The sequence below is a fragment of the Brienomyrus brachyistius genome, chromosome 14, assembly GCF_023856365.1.
Source record: "Brienomyrus brachyistius isolate T26 chromosome 14, BBRACH_0.4, whole genome shotgun sequence".
NCBI classification, from domain to species: Eukaryota; Metazoa; Chordata; class Actinopteri; order Osteoglossiformes; family Mormyridae; genus Brienomyrus; species Brienomyrus brachyistius.
Window position 1 is genome coordinate 24,486,295 of NC_064546.1, and position 12,452 is coordinate 24,498,746.

The 12,452-nt window shown below is 49.8% G+C and overlaps 1 protein-coding gene and 1 long non-coding RNA gene across 5 annotated transcripts in view; both read left to right on the forward strand.

Moving 5' to 3' along the window:
* LOC125707903 (disks large-associated protein 2-like) overlaps positions 1 to 12,452 on the forward strand; it is a 140,825-nt gene that overhangs the window by 17,393 nt on the left and 110,980 nt on the right. The window lies entirely within an intron of this gene.
* LOC125707912 (uncharacterized) lies at positions 5,246 to 12,344 on the forward strand. Its single transcript, XR_007382389.1, has 4 exons — positions 5,246 to 5,495; positions 5,851 to 5,967; positions 6,844 to 6,925; positions 7,689 to 12,344. It is a non-coding gene; the product is annotated as an uncharacterized LOC125707912 (long non-coding RNA).

A 12,452-nucleotide genomic window follows, 5' to 3' on the forward strand; every position in this document is an offset into this window, starting at 1 on the left:
GAGGCACTGGCCAACTGAATCCGAAAGGCAGGGAGGTGTTGGCTTTTGGTGAGGGTGCGCTCTCAGTCTCCCTGGCCCACACTGGCACCAGCTGCACTCCGCTTTATTTATTTATGCGATATCTGATTAATACAGGAAGCCCGTTATGTAACGATGGATCCACAACCCGAACGCGAGAGTAAACATATTAGCATGTTGCCTTTCTGTTAGGGTTTAGCCACGGTCCATTGGTTTAACCTTCACGCGGGGGCTAGGGCGGTGTGGCAGAGAGTGCGTAAAGACAGCTGTGTGCCCATCTGGGGGCGTCTGTGCCATTACGCAATTGCCCCCCTCCCCCCAAACCAAAATGGTGTATCGGAGGCAGGTTCCAGTTGCTGTTCCATACAGGAGTAGTTTACCCAGTTAGGCGTACTGCATCAAAAAGCATTTTCGCCTTGCGATAGGTTTGTCGGAGTGTAACCCCATCGTAACCCAGGGAGAGGGTGTATATATTTTTTTGCTTCTCTAATTGAAGAGTCAGACAGAAGGTCGCCGGGCTGATCTTAACTGGGCATCCAAGTGGAAACTCGCACGCTTTGTCTCAAATTGCATTTTGTGCGAGTTGTGTTTAATTGAAAGAGGTTGGTTGAACCGTGAGGAATCGACGATGTGAGATGGGCCGTGTGCCTTTGTAGAGTTCGGCACACTTTTAGGGGACTGCAGGAGAGGTGACTGGATTGTCATGAGTGAATGAGACTAAGCGGAGAACCCCACTATGTGAAATGTTCCCAAACAATAATGGTTCTTTATCAATTAGAATCAAGTGATGGTGTAATTAGATGCTCTGACCAATCCCTGATGACTATTCACAGTAGCCCCGCCCCTTGTCATTCTAAACATGTCAGTTGTATAAACCCCATCAGAACCCCCCGTCTGTCCTGAAAGAAAGATCTATCTCCCCCCCCCCCCCCCCCACGTGTCGCTGTCGCGTCAATCCCGTCTGATCTAACCCTCTCCACAGAGCAAATTGGATTGACGCGGCGTAATTAGCGGATGCTATATTAGCGGTGGTAATTAATTGCCTCGCACAGCTGGCGCTCGCCAAGCAACCCCCCCCCCCCCCCCAGTAAGTGCGGAAGCCATGACTGATTCAGCGCAGTCGTCCCCCTGGCCCCCTTTTGTCTGTGTTCCCAGCACCGTTTCCCTCCCTGAGCCTCGCTATGAATTCCGCAGTGTGACTTTTCCTAACAGGTCCCCCATCGCGCCTGCTGGCCTCCCGCTACAGAGGGGGAACAAAGGCGGCCAGCCTTAGCCTGAGCCCAGGACAGTTTGCTCTGGAGCCGCATGACAGGCTGTAGACAAGCCGTGCGGGGCCACTATGCGGGGCCACTATGTGGGGGTACTCTGGCTGACTACCGGAGGCTGGCAGAGTCCTCTGGGCCGAGAGCTTGTTTATCAGACAGGCGGTGCGAGCGGCGTTACTGTAGGAGTCGAGCGCTCAATCAGAGCGAAGGTGGACAGTCATGCAATACCTGACCGCTGAGTTTATACCTGACTGCACTGGGGTCTCACTGACCCGGGGCCAGCTTGCGTGGCCAGTTTGACATGGGTATGTATAACTAATTACATGCCATCACAAAAATAAAAAACAACTTTATCCCCGGAAATGCTCCACGGGCTCTACATAAATGGCTTGACCCTGCGATTGGATCCCAAGCTTCACTCTTACCGCTATTTATCTGTGTGTCTCAAAGCAAAGCATGATGGGATACATGAAGAGAAGCATTCCAACGTACCTGCGCTCATACTTGTACAAATGGCAAATAAAGCATCAATTTTTTTTCCCATTAGAGTTGCCTGAGATCTTTGGCTGGACGTCGATTTTGGGAGAGACGTCTCATGTTTTAGTTTGACTCCCGCTTCAGCTCACCCTAATAAGCCGACGTTTCATCGTCGCTCTGTGCGCATCTCAGGCAGGCTGGCAGTCGCGCCAGCCCACGCCATGGCCTCCCTGCACAGGCCACAGCTGCGGGCGGGCAGGGCTGCTGGCCGCCTTCCCGGCGCTCATAACGGCTGGCATGTTTCCTGCGCGTGTCTGTCCGCGCCAGCTGTACGTTCCTCTCCCATTCTCTGCAGGCGGTTCCAGTTCCCTGGGAGCGTAAAGCGAGAGTAAAGTGGTATCTGCGGGGAGATGTATCCCTGGATGGCAGCTGTGTGTGATTCTTGCCGCACGCTGAAAAGGCGCTGGGGGGCTTTCCCTCACCCCTCCACGCTGGATGTCTGCTCCTACCTTCCTCCGCATCAGCCCGGTTGGCCCATCCGCCTTCCCACCTCAGCGCTACCGTGTCCCCTACTCTCACGGCAGAAACACATGCTGCTGCCGCTGATTGGAGGTGCTAATTAGCCCAGCATGTGAGCATGCGCATGCAAGTGTGTGTGTGTGTGTGTGTGTGTGTGTGTGTGTGTGTGTGTGTGTGTGTGTGTCTTTGTAGACACTTGCTCCCACGCTATGATCTGAACGTGTCTCTTATACCTGAAAAGCTTCCAAATTGAGTTTGTTCTCTGTTTTTCTCGCAGTGCTTCTTTGAAAGTGCAGAGGTACAGCACTGTTATCTGCTTGTTTCAGTGGAGATCTTTTGGATGACATGAGCTTTTGCAATCAGAGTATGACCTTAGATTCGCGTGCCTGTGCTGGATGGACGAATGGATGGATGGACAGATGGGAGGGAGGGATGGATGGCCATGACTGTCAAGTTCCGTGGATGGTTCTCGAGCGTGTGACCTTGACTATGCTCACCTCCTGGTGATCTGTTCAGGATCTACAGGACATCTGTTCCACTGCTTCACCGGAAGCCAGCCGACCTGCTTTTCTATATTTAAAATCAAAACCGAAGACAAACAGGTGACCGAGCTGTCCGATTATGATGTTACAGGGGCAAGTGTGGTGCTCTTCTCTGCAGTGTTTGTTTTCCTGCTGGTGTCCATGTGTGAGAAGGTCACCAGGTTAAGCAGAGTCCCTGTCACAGAAAGGCACCTCGCCTTGGCAACTGAAAAACTTTTATTTTTTTTATCCACAGTGACAAGGCAGGGTCAGACAGTCGCTGGAGCACTGGAGAGGTTAGGTGCCTGGTTGAAGAAGTCTAATGGTAAAATTGGCCATGGGATTTGAACCAGCAACTTTCTAATTAGAGGCCTGGCATTCATACCCACTGGGCCCCAGCCCTTCAATCCTTAGGCTTTAATCTGAAACTGGGAAACCGGCGTAAAGATCCAAGACCCAGTTGAAACAAATAAGCTTGTTAATAGGATCTGTGATATTACCGATAGTCAGTCTCAGGCTTTATATGACTGATATTTTGTGACTAAGAAGTTATGGACTCTGTATCATCGACTTTGATGGGGAACATCAACAATCCATCATTATTACATATTAGCAGCACGGCGAGAAATTGAATTCGGAGCTCGGCCCTGAAAGCACAGGAAACGGTTTTATTAACAGATGGCTGAGGAGGCTGCGAAGGAAGCCACAGGGAGGAGGAGGAGGAGGAATAGGAGAAGGAGGAGAACGCACAAATGATCCTTCATTAACACCAGCCGACTGAAGGTAATTCCCAGTGAAATTGAGGTTGGCAGGTGAGAGAAAGGTGACGAAATGTCCCAGAGTGATAAATACTTCTGACGTTTCGGAAAAAGGGGGTCAGGCGGGAGGAGCAGCAGAGAGCGAGGCTGCGGGCATCTGAGTCTCCTGGCCATGATACCCACAGTCGGCCAGCCATTCGTCAGAGTGTGTGGAGCTCCCAGGGCTGCCCTCCAGCGCCGTTATCTCCCTGTTCTCGCCGCTCATTCCCACGTCCGGCAGAGGTGCCTCCACAGCCGACCGAGCTCCCGGCGTCGCCGGTCCACACCGTGCCGATTTCAGAATGTGCCCGTGTGTCCGAGGGGAAGTTTATCTTCGGGGCCATGGTGCCCGAAACTCTTCAGATCTCCATTTTCTTAAGATCTTCTCTGTGGGGGCATCAGTTCATCCTAAGTTAGTCAAACCAATATTTCATCACATAAATGAAGATTAGTGAGGACTCTCTGATAGGTTGGCGCCCCGTCCTGAGTCGTTCCCTGCCTTTCACCCATTGTTTCCTGGATAGGCTCTGGACCCCCGCAACCCTGCATAGAACAAACAGGTATGGAAAATGGATGGACAGATGGAAATTAAGAAGACTGAAGGAGATCCCATCCCAAATACACCTCGCCCTTCCACTTCAACCCCATACCCAATCCTAACCCTCTTCCCCTTTGCGGGGGGGGGGGGGGGGTGATGGATAAGCCATCTGTGCCTGTGATTGGAAGGTTACTGGTTCAAATCCCATGCTTGGCAGATTGTTCGCATCTCCGCTGCTCCAGAGGTCCTGTGCTCAGACCCCAGGCTCCCACCTCTATATGTGTGTGTAAATCTCAATGGAGAACATGACGAAACACATTACATCATTTCATTGTCTTATGGGAGTGGAAAGGTCTCTCTTCCTAGTAATAATCCTCAGCTTCCAAAAAGCACCATCACCGACCCGCCGCCCGCGTGTGTAATTAGTTTTGCGGATTACGTACTCATGTCACAGGCAGGCTGTCAGAGGACGGTATTTGGCACAGTATTGGTACAGAGCTGTTTCGTTTTGTGATATTTCTCTCTTCGCCTCATCCCCTTTCCGTGTGAGCACCGCTGCAGAGAAAGCGCACGTTCTGCCCCCTCTGGAGCCAAGTAGCCCGGCTAATTATGTTGCCAAGGAGATGGCATCCAGTGAAACGCCCAGCCCCCATGGCCGTGGACAGTGACAATTTGCGATCGTGCCAGTGAGGGGAATCGTACCTCTGCGTCCCACCGTGTCTCACGCCAGGTGGTCCGCTATAACTTTTCTTCCTCCATCATTGCCACTCTTCTGTTACTCTGCCTGCTTTGGGTGGCGGGGGAGGGGGCGGCTGGTTGTTATCAGTGTTGCCCTCCCCCCGCAGTTGTGGGCCCCTACATGACGTCTTTGTTACGATAAACTAAAGGAGTGTCAGCGCCGCGCTTCCGTTTGATTCTCGGAGTATTATCTGAGGCGCGCAGAGGTGAGTGATCTGCTTCCCCCCACCCTCCCCCACCCGCCATCTCTCTCATCTGCGGCCCGCCCGCCTCAGTGCCCCGCATGCTGCCGCTCGGCTGGAGTGCCGTGTGCTGTTTCTCTGTCGGCGTCGGTGTCTGTTGTGAATTTCATTCCTCCTTCCTTCCTTTTTTTTTTTTTTTTTTTTTTGGATATGTTGTTGTGGAAAGGGGGCGGCGGTGCCTTAACCTGGGGCCGCGTCGAGGTCCCCACGGGATGGCGTGCAGTGTGATGGTGCAGTGTGATGTGCCAGGTTTTGGGCTGTTTTCCTCTGGATAGAAATAGACTCGCACCACAGTCGATTTCGAAAAGCTTTGCACTGGGGACGAGGCCCCTTAACAGCCATCTGAAGAACTGCAAAGGAGTAACTGAAAGTCATTACCAGTTGAGTTAAACTTCCTTCAGTTCTCCTACCCGCATGCCGATGTTTTTAAGCTGATGTGGCACAGCTGGGTGTGACTGACTGGTTACCCGTATAGCGTTCGAGTCAGGTTGCACCATCTCGTTGTGTGAAGACCTACGGTACGCAGGTACCCCACAATGTAATATAAAGCTATTCCACATGCACACACACACACACACTCTGTCTGAGGCTCTCACTGACTGACTGACTGACTGACTGATGGATTGGCTGTACACATGGTTTATTAAATGGATTGAGTGAGACATGTAGACAGGATTCATTGTGCTTTTCTGCCCCCCCCCCCCCCCCCCCCCACATAATTTTTCATGCATTTAGTCCTGTTGGACTGATGATGGTGCGGCTCAAATGACCTCGCCTCGCCGGTGTTAATTAATTAATTTGAAGAACAAAAGAAGATTCAGGGACCGGAGCCAAGTGCTGTGATAAGACGAGGTATGCGCGCCGTTCTGTATGTGTCATCCAGGAAGGCGGCCAGTCTCCGTTCACTGATTTACATCTACAGGGGGGAAAAAAAATCAGTTTTCCTGACAGTTTGCCTCTGCATGCTGCTGTTTGGATGATTAACCAAGGCTCGGCGTCCTTAGGGAGCGGCGCCACGTCCTGCTGCCACTTCCGAAACACGCGAAACCAGCAAGCTGGTCAGACTAGCGAGTCGCCCTCAGCTGTTTCAGAGGAATGAAATGTCCTGCGATCTGGCAAATAAGATATGATGGATAGATGTCAAATAAGAGCTGTCTCTGCTGCGACATGAAACAAAGCTTTAGTGACTGTTTGTACGTCGGAATGTGTTAATTTTTAATTTTTTTTACGTTTCTCATCTTGCTGTCCTTTTTGAGATTCATTTAGAGGTGAGAGAGAAGCCTGGAGTCCAAGCACAGGTTCAGGGTCTCACATTTTTCTTCACCAAGGTCACCACTGCCCTGGTTTATCACCCCAGCCGCTGTTCACAAATGTATCCACGTCTCGTGGCTTTCTGCTGGTGGTGCCGAATCCCTGGTCACATGGTCAGCAGCGAGAAGGCGTCGTCCCGTCCTTTTGGGACTTTGGCAAATGTGGATTGAAAGACAATGAGGCTACTTCTGACACTGTGGAGTCGAAGTAAGCTTCAGCATGGAGGCCTCTGAGGAGAAGCTGCCAGCTGGGGCTGTGGAGTTACTGCTATTGGTGCAAATGGACACTCAGTGCTTTCGTTCTGTTTTACTGGACTTGCTGCTGATGATTCTGCTTTGTTTACTGGTTCTTTACTATATTGTATCTTCTGGATCATTTTGTCTAACACAGCCACTGTCTTTGCCTTGAATTATGCAGAGTAAACAGTGAAATTGCCAAGCTTCTCCAGTACTTCCCATGATTCTCTGCTCTCGGTCACATGTGGGTTACCATGACAGAGGTAAGTAAAAGCTGCTTGCCTGGTGTATCTAGATCAACGGCCGGTTTCTTGGTTGGTTTAAGTTAGAGAAGGTCAGTCCAAATGTAAGGAGTCGGGATGCAGCTTCCGCTGATTTGTAAACATGCATACCCTGTTTGCCTGCAGGCACTCTCTCTTCATCACACACACATCATCTGCCTCGTGTGCATTCACTCCCCACCCCCCACCCCCCCAGTAGCGTGGGCACCTTCCCCGCGGCCACACGGATCTGAGCTCTTTAGAATCCGCGTTCTGTTCCCCAGGACGCAAACATACCGCTGCCGCCGCCGAATGTTTATTTTGCAGGATGACGCAACACGTTTCGCTCGGCTGTTCTCTGGGACGGAGGGGACAAGTTTCCAGACAGTATCAGACTCGTCAAAGCTCCCCTCCGGCCCGATTTCGTATGTGCTCTGATTCACCCCCTGCAGGATCACTTGAGTACTACACAAGGTCATATGGACCTCACCTTCCAAGACTTAAATGACTTCTAGCACTCAGCCAACTTAGGTAGTGGTGAAAATAAATAAATAATAAAGCTGATTTCTGTCATAAAACCCAGCCTTTATATTCCATTTTTTTTACAGGTGAATGTATTTTGATGTAGGATACTGCAGCAGACCTCTCTGGAGACTTGAACCGATAACATTCAGGCTGCACGTCCCTGTCCTTAATGACGGCCCCACCTTCCTGCCTCCTGCAAGTTGTCGCAGTGCACAGACGTATTTTTTTCTCATTTATTCAGATATCTGCCATCGATAGCCTGGAAGGAATCTATCAAGGTTAATGCAAAGGTTGTGTTTTAATTACTGTGCGACTTTATTTGCATTTTTAATGAATTTATTTTTTGGGGGTGATTTTAGGAATGCGCAACCCATCAGCGGGGCGGGGACGCGCATTGTCAGCGCGCTTTGGCGGGAGGGCGAGTGCATTTGTTGTCTGATTAGTTATTCTAAAATTGATAAATCAAGGCTGTCTCAAAATTGATCGATGCCCTGTGTGCCGCTGACCGTGTCTAATGCACAAATCCGACGTGAAAGTGCAGAGAAGTGTGAATGTGTTTGTGTTTGTGTATGAGAATGTGTGTGTAATGGCTGTATGATTTGGGGCCATTAATGCATTGGATACAAGAAATTTATTTCACGCTTGCACTTTTCTTGAAAACACAGATGCATTTTTGCAGAATTGTGCTAAGCAATAAGCTTGTGCAGCCTCCCGGGCACATTTCCTCCATGTGAGAGCGGTTCATGCAGTTCAAATACAGACATAACGGAACTCTGAGATCTTCCGACGCAGCCACGCGTCCGCACCCTGCAGTTATCATATTTCCCACAGCATCTCCTAGATCTTCTACCTGTCTGTCACGGCTCCTTTATCCATGTGGCGGCCGCTTCCACCTGCATGGTACCTGGCTGCGGGGACGTCTCCGGGCTAAAGCCATCCATCCCGTGCCATTGTTCTGACTTGAAGGGCTGAACGACCAGGCGTGGGCCCGGCACAGATGACAGACCGGCTGGACGTGCGATCGCATTTCAAGGCCTCCCTTTGCTTCCTGGGAACCACGGTGCGATAACGTCTTCAGATATTTATACCGAAGAGCACCTATTCACGAAGAACATTTAGTTTTATGTGACCATATTAATGAACATAAGCTTCCCCTAACAGACATGATGCGTTTTTGTAGCAGTTGGCCATATAACAGTTATGGGTGTCTGTTTCTCTTTAAACTTCCTGGCACAGTTTGTGTACCACAAGGGTGGCCAGTGTTACCCAGAAAGGGCCGCTGTGCATGCGGGTTTTCAAGGCAATTCCATAATTAGATCACTAATTAGAGGGCTGATTGGCTGAGGAGTCCTCACACCTGGGTTTGAACAGCTGATGTAAAGGTTATCAAAAACCTACTTACACACCGGCCCTTTGTGGATATGATTGGCCTTTCAGAGGAAAGGTGACATCATCATATTCTGCTTCAGGTTCACAGTCCGTCAGTCTGCTAAAATTGGCCTGATGAACTAATATCTGCTCCCTGCAACGCGGGCAGTGGCCAGACCTCCTCCGAAGCGACGGAGCAGACAGTCGTGGAGATGGATGAGATCCATCTCCTGCCGAGGTCTGATGCGCTGCCCTGTCACGCCAGCGACCATGGGGGCTTAGCAGGGAGTGTCTCGTTAGAGAATCTGCAGTGGGATGTAATGGACTTTCTCGTGGTCCAACCAGCCCAAAACTCTGGGACGTGGCCCAAGAGAATCGGGCAATTGGAGTCTCACGGAGAAGAAGTCTGTCGCGTCCGGATGGAGCGCAGATGTTTGTTCTTCTGGGTTGTTTTTCTTGTCAGATTTAATAGTAATTCTTCAGTGAAGTAGCAGGTGTGTGACGGACTAACAGCCGTGCATTCAGCATGGACCCCTAAGAGGAGTATATTCTTAAAGCCGGTCAGCGCTGCTACTTACAGCATAAGGCCAAGCATAGTGATTCGAGATTGGTGATTCTGAGTTAGTGGCACACATCAGCATAACTCTCCGTTCTTCATGTCAAGAGCTGTCTCCTGCCCAAGGGTCCACAGAGGTGCCGAATCAGTGCTCTTGACACCGAGGGTAAGATAAGAAGGTTACTGTATAGTCTTCCTCACAGTGTGATCATATGCTAATTAGTATTAGCAACATTCCTTGAATAGTAATTGTAGGTAATACTCATCGCTATGGAGAGTGGGCATACCCTCATTATTTAGTCGCCAACTGTTGTCAAGCAAGCCTTCAAAGGGAAGTTCTTTCGAGTCCCGAATCAATCTTAACCACAGATTACCTCCTTGCGCAAAGTAATTTGGAGCACTGCACATGGGTCACTGGAAGATTTCTGAAGGCTAATCAAAGCTTCACCGGCGGCAGCAGGATAAACCCTGAGAAGCCACACCTATCTGCATGTGCTGCAGGTATTAGAGGAACGATTTAGGGTTAGCCTAAGGGGCAACTACAGAAATAATTCCGGACTCTGGAATGTTCTGTCATGTGGCGCTCGCTTCCTGCGCATGTGAATCGTTCTGCATCGGTTGACGTGGATGAGTTCACTGCTCCCACGCCTTGTCGGTATCGCCAGTTGCATGGCAGCCCCCAGAGGCAGCTTGGGTAGCATGTCTGCAGCCTGTTTGCGGTACATGATGCGTTCACATGCCGCCGACATGCTGTCAAGTTTCAGCCTTGCCTCCGGATCCCGCGTTACCTGTATGACCAGAATGTCAGAAAACCACGGACATGCTAGAAGTGTTTTTCTGAAATGCCATGCAAGCACCTTTGTGAGTCGACCCTTTGGAGCCTGGGAAGTGGGTCATGGTATCTGTTATCTGGTGTACTGGAGACAGAGAGCAATGGGTCCCACACTCAGAGGAGCCACACATGCGGATGAGTAAGCAGAAAATGCCACCTGACCAAGTTTGAAAAGAGGTTTGACTGATTTGTTTCTGAGCAGATCTGCACCATGCATCATATCATGGAGCTGGAATCAGACGCTGGCAGCACTGGGAATGTAGCTTATTTTCACAGTCTGCACGATTCTCCTCAAACAGCCCAGTGGACCCATCGATCTTCTGTCACTGGGTTGTCTGTTCACAGTGACTAATGTTCTGCTTATGTTACTGTGTTCTTCCTCTACGTTGTAGATTAGAAATTATCATGGTGTGACCTGATTGACGCCAGAAAACCATTTCCTCTGCTATGAACGTCAGAGGAGAAAAATGAAGATATTAGATTTGCAGAAGGAACTTGCCATGTCCCGGCTCCCTCTTAAGTCAGCCCACTGACCCTAAGTTACCCTAAGCTTGTCAGGCCATTGACTCCTCAAAGGGTAGGGAGGGTGCTCCCTTGTGGTGGGGTGAGCTAACGCCAGCATCTTTCCTTGGCTTGTACAAAATGTGGTGGAACTATCCTGCTTCTCCGTCCGTGTGCACCCAGGGACCCACACACATAGAATATCACAGTCATTGACCCTTTGGAGGACGACTGTTCACTTGGGATGTCAGCCTGAGTCCTTTGGTTTATTCAGTCATTTGTTGCTCTTCGCATTCCTTTAACCGATTGTCAGTAGTTTTAATATTTGTGGTATTACTGTATTCGGATCGAGCCCAAACACTGAGCAGTACAGGGAGACCTCAGTGTGTCCCAGGCCTTTCCTGGCCATCGTACCTGTGTAAGCATGTTCTTTGGGTGGGTATGGAGTCAGGGCGGTATAAGGAGTAGCTATGTAACTGGTAGAGAATGTTCTATATAAATGGTAGCGGTCGTGCTCTGGGGCTGCCCGTAGCGAAAGGCCGGTCTCCCACACCGGGGGCAGTAGCTCTTAGCCGCACATCCAATGGACGTAGACTTTAACTGAGGTCCCCATGATTGCTACACTGCCCCCTCGCGTTGCTTTTAACTCAGACCCTCAACGAATCCCTGGGAAATTAGTACTGGATTTAATCCCCATCTGTAGGGTACATACACGTTGATTCTAATTCTACATCCGATGCCAAGATGGTGAATTTGCAGGAGACTGGCTTCCTAAGCTGAGTGTATTATTTACACGTTTACTAAGTACTATTCCATGTTTACTAAGTCAAAAGGGATGATTAAAGTCTGAGCCGTATGTTTCCTGGCTTTTACTCAAAGGTTTCAGGTAGATTACATCTTTTCCTCCTACGAGACACAAACTGCGAAACCCATTATTAAAACAAACTTTGAATTCCAAGCCGTAAAGATGACCGTTCATATCTGCAGTGCACATAGTGTGTTCTCACATTCTGTGATATCCAGCCATCCAGCGAAGATGGCCGACGTCGCCGGAGTTTTTTATGGCCCAGACAGCCAACAGCAGCATAATGTCCCGTCGACTAAAGTATCCATTACCAAGGCTGTACTGCATTATGCGTAACGGGAGGACATTGCTGTTAGTAACCCTGTGCAATTAACACCACAGTACAAAATGGCGGGACATTTTATGGACACCAGTGGTTTAATGGAGCTGATTATTCTGAATTACGCCCCACTGCTCGTGGGTACGACAGAATTTTCCCTCTTCGGATTTCAGCCTCTGCCGAAAGGACGGTTTTTAAGGCGTCGTTCCGTTCGCTGTCTTACAACCTGGGGCCGTCTGTGTCAACACTGGCTTCCCGTTTTCCGCTCTATGGTCGACAATGTCATGGCATTGTAATTCTCACTTAATTAAAGCCGAACCGCACATTTTAATTTGCTAGTCTGTTTAAGCCCTCCATCTCATCTGCAATCTCTTTCACGATCTAAGTCAATGATTCCATTTGTGTGTGCTGGAATCTCTACGCCTGTGAAATATCTATATGCACATAGCGCCCAGGGGACTGAAACGACATGTAAATAGGGTCCCACACCGTCACAGGATGTTGCCATGCATGACAGCAATATGTGCGGGGGGGGGGGGGGGGGGGGGGGAGTGCACTTCGGATATAATCTCTCTTTGCCTTTAAGATCTATTTTAATACATCAAGCCTCTGATTCATAATGGA